The sequence below is a fragment of the Phacochoerus africanus genome, chromosome 1, assembly GCF_016906955.1.
Source record: "Phacochoerus africanus isolate WHEZ1 chromosome 1, ROS_Pafr_v1, whole genome shotgun sequence".
NCBI classification, from domain to species: Eukaryota; Metazoa; Chordata; class Mammalia; order Artiodactyla; family Suidae; genus Phacochoerus; species Phacochoerus africanus.
This window is the reverse complement of record NC_062544.1, coordinates 111,685,493-111,689,930: the sequence shown is the minus strand read 5'-3', so window position 1 is coordinate 111,689,930 and position 4,438 is coordinate 111,685,493. Positions and strand designations below refer to the sequence as shown.

General features: G+C 46.6%; 1 non-coding gene across 1 annotated transcript; it reads right to left on the bottom strand.

The window, feature by feature from the left end:
- Window positions 1–577: 577 nt before the first annotated feature.
- On the bottom strand, window positions 578–684 carry LOC125114195 (U6 spliceosomal RNA). The gene has a single exon (XR_007131731.1). It is a non-coding gene; the product is annotated as a U6 spliceosomal RNA (small nuclear RNA).
- Window positions 685–4,438: the final 3,754 nt, after the last annotated feature.

The window sequence follows — 4,438 nt, the reverse complement described above, 5'->3', positions numbered from 1 at the left end:
TAGCATCTGTGCAATACAGGCATACCTCATTTTATTGTACTTCACAGATACTGCATCTTCTACAAATTGAAAGGTTTTGAAGGTTTGTAACAAAACTTCCTCAAGCAAATCTGTTGGTGCCAGTTTTCCAACAGTTTTGCTTCCTCAAGCAAATCTGTTGGTGCCAGTTTTCTTGCTTCATGTCTGCATGTCACATTCTGGTAATTTTCTTAATATTTCAAACTTTTTCATTATTATTATACCTGTTATGATAATCTTTGATCAGTGGTCTTTCATGTTACTGTTGCAAAAATATTATAACTCACTGAAGGCTCAGATGATGGTTAGCTTTTTTAAGCAATAATGTTTCCTTTTTCTCTTTTTCTTTTTGGCCACACCTGTGGCATATGGAAGTTCCCAGGCCAGGACATGCACCACAGTTGTGACCTGTACCACAGCCGTGGCAAACACCACATCCTTAACCCACAGTACCACATGGGAACTTCCAACAATAAAGGTTTTTGTTGTTTTTTTTTAAAGTATAGTTGATTTACAATGTTGTGCCAATTTCTGCTATGTAGCAAAGTGACTCAGTCATAAAAACATGGAACACTTCACAAATTTGCATGTCATCTTTGAGTAGCAGCCATGCTACTCTCTGTATCATTCCAATTTTAGCTGAAATGAGCACAATAAATAGCGTATTTTAATTACGTACTTTGTTTTTTAGGTATGCATTGCACACTTAATAAACTACAGTATAGTCTGACATAATTTTATATGCACTGGGAAACCAAAAAATTCATGTAAGTCCCTTTATTGTGATATTTGCTTTATTGCAGTGGTCTGGAAACAAACCCACAATATCTCCGAGGTATGCCTGTATTGAATCTTCCAATCTTTGAACATAGGTTTTCACTCCATTTATGTCTTTCTCTCAACGTTTTCTTTTTACAGTTTTTTTTGTTTTGTTTTGTTTTGTTTTTTAGCCATGCTCTCAGCACGTGGAAGTTCCCAGGACAGGGATCAAAGCTGTACCATAGTAGTGACCCAAGCTGCCGCAGTGACAATACTGGATCTTTTTTTGTTGTTGTTTTGTTTTTGGTTTTTAGGGCTGCACCTGTGGCATATGAAAGAGTTCCTGGGCTTGGGGGCTGAATTGGAGCTGCAGCTGCTAGCCTATGCCACAACAATGCAGATCCTTAACTCACTGAGCAAGGCCAGGGATGGAACCCACATCCCCATGGATACTAGTCTGGTTCTTAACCTGCTGAGCCCACAATGGAACTCCTTTTTCTGTCTTTTTTTTTCTGGATCCTTAACCCACTGCACCACAAGAGAACTCCTCCCCATATTTACTGAGATTTAATTGACATATATAGTACTATACAACTTTAAGGTATACAGCTTAATGATTTGACTTACATCATGAAATTATTATCACAATATTGAGTGTCAATAATGTTTTTTTTGTGTGTGTGAGTGTGACTGTGAAGAGTCAAAGCACATCTTTTTCATTATATTTATTCTTGGCATTTTATATTACATGATGCTATGGTAAAAAGCATCAAGAAAATTCTTTTCTTTCTTTTTTTTGTTTTTTTTTTTTGTCCTTTTAGGGCCGCACCTGTGGCATATGGAGGTTCCCAGGCTAGGGGTCTAATCAGAGCTACAACTGCCAGCCACAGTCACAGCAACGCCAGATCCGAGCCGTGTCTGCGACCTACATCACAGCTTACGGCAACACTGGATCTTTAACCCACTGAGCGGGGCCAGGGATCGAACCCACAACCTCATGGTTCCTAGTGGGATTCTTTTCTGCTGTGCCATAACAGGAACTCCAAAAATTATTTTCTAATTTGATATATAGATTACAACTTATTTTCATGTATTGACCTGTTTCCAATGACTTTGCTAAACTCACTCTAATAATTTATCTATATGAATTTATGCTCCTTTGGATTTTTTTTCATACACATTCCTATTGCCTGTGAATGAGTTTTCTTTTTTTCCTGAATGTGAAATGTTTTCCTCTAGCAATGCTCTCCTGTTCCAGAAGCAAGGAATTCACAAGTAGTCTATTTTTTAATTTAAATTTTTTGGAGTATAGTTGATTTACAATAAAAAGTCTATTTTAGGTGGGGTTAGAGTTTAGCCCAGTGAGTTCATCCAAGAAGAGCGGGGCAGGAAAGTTGTTACAGGACCAGTTAATGGTTAAAGTAAGGAGCTGAGGAGGTGATGAATAACAGATTGGAGGTCTTAGAACAAAGAACTATAGGCTAATTGAGCTAGATGGGCTGGCCAGGTCTTCTGGCATGCTCTTCCAGCAAGGTACTCCAGACTTGAGCAGAAGGAGGGGGCAAACACAGGGTAGAGAGAAAAAGGCATAAGAGGGCTGTGGAAAGAGGACTTGGAAAGGGAACTATACTTGGTTTTTATCTTTACAGGGAGCATTAGAAACTGCCACTGGGAGTGGGGCACCAAGATGAGTGCGGATAGGGAGGGGGAGGCTTTCCTGGAACAGCAGCCACAAAGAGGACAACAGTGGAGGCAGAACAGCAGGGAGCAATACCTAGAGCCATCTGCAGTCGACAGGGGCGTCAAGGAGAGCTCTAGGTCTTGCTCTCCAAAAGGAGCATCAGTTGAGGGCAGTGCTAGCGCTAGTGGAGAAAGCAGGGCTTAACTTCCCTCTGCCACGGTCCCCTTATGTCTTTGTATATTTGCCTACACGGCATCCAAGACCTAGGATGGCTCCTCCTCCTTTTGGTTATTCAAACCTCAGCTCAGGCATCTAATGTAGAGAACTTTCCCAAATTGCTACGTTGGCTCAGGTGCTTCCTCTGGGACCCCAGCATCCCTCTCTCTAGCACTCCGCCTATCTTCTTCCTTCGTTGGTGTAAAGTTTTCTGTCCTTCACTAGCTAGATTGTAGACCTGGAAGGTGGATGTACGTTCAAAACCAAGTTTTTGGCCTCCCTACTCCAACCCCTGCACCAAATGGGCGCCCGTCCAACCGAGTCCCGCCTTCAGCGCCTCTGCAGATGCTCCACCCTCACGCCCACAGGAACCCAGACAGTAAATCCGGCTCTGACCTTAACGAAGTTCTCGGATTCACAAACATGGGTGGGCACCACTATGGCCCACTCACCCGGATCTCCATAGTCACGTGAAGCGCTGGGAGGAGGAACCCCGCCTCCCGGAAGCGAAGTCAATGGAGGGCCTAAGAATGCACCATATGATTGGTTGGTGGTGATGTCATAGGTACTGCTTGGGGCGGACCAGAGGCCTTAGCCAAGGAGTTTTCTGCTGATTCCAAGCAGGAGCCGCGCCCCTTGGTGCCTTCTGGGCTCCAGCCCTAAAGCCCTCCCCCGTCCAGGCACGCCCGCTCTCTCCGCCCATGTCGCCGCGACCCATGGTCGCTGCTGCCTTTTCAGGCTGGTCGGTATAAACCTCCTGGATTATCTCTGGGCTATTCTGGAACCCGGGGAGTCTCTTCCCGCCCAGACAATGAGTTCGCCATGGGGGCGGAGCCACCCATTGTGCCAATAGAAACAGTGGCTTTCTGATTGGAACGCTCTGCGTTCACCCCCTCCTTCTGCGGCCGTTCGCCTTCTGTGACGTACATTGCACCGCGTCTGTCCATTGGCTAGCCTGGCCCGACCTGCGCCCAGACTTGCACAGCGCGGGCAGAATTTAGCTCGCTTTCGTTTCTTCAAGGGGTTAAGGGACACAGTCATAGAGGGCGAGGGGCGGGGACCCGAGGAAGCCAGGTTAGCAGCCATAAAGCAATGCTGTGTTCCACGTGGCATTTCAGAGCGCTCCAGACTAGGGACCTGGAGAGGCAGGTGTAGCTTCCAAGAGCCTACAGCCCGGAAAACTGCTGCGGGCCGGCAAGGCAGGAAAGTTTGGCCTCTGCTCCTACTTCTTTGCTCCTTTGTGGTGCTGCAAACAAGCAGATGGTGCCAGTATGTTTCATGAGTTAAAACTTGCTGATCGAACAGCTAAGGCTATTGTTCGGGCTGCTGGCACCCTAGGCCCAGTCCAACTATCGTCCCCCTCATACTCCCCCTAACTGCAGGATTCCACGTGGTATCATCCCCGCCCCAGAGTCCTGAGAACGCTCTCTCTCTGCACATCCTGGGCACCAAATTTTCATACCAAAATCCGGGACAGAGTTCAGAACTAGTGCTCCGGAATGGGGGACAAGAAATTCGCAAGCAGAAGCTAGAAGACGGAGCTTGGACAGCACCTTGGAGGGAGGGAGACGGGTGTGGGCGGTGTCTACAAGCAAGAGAGTAGAACCTGGGGCTGTGCATCTCCGCGTGCAGTTCAGCACCGTGGGCAGCACTCAGACTCGGCCCTCAATAAAGATGGCGGCAACAACTTCGTTATCCAGAGCTGCCATGCGCGACGGCCTGTACCACCGGATTTGGGGCTTCGGGGCGGAGGTGGAACGAACC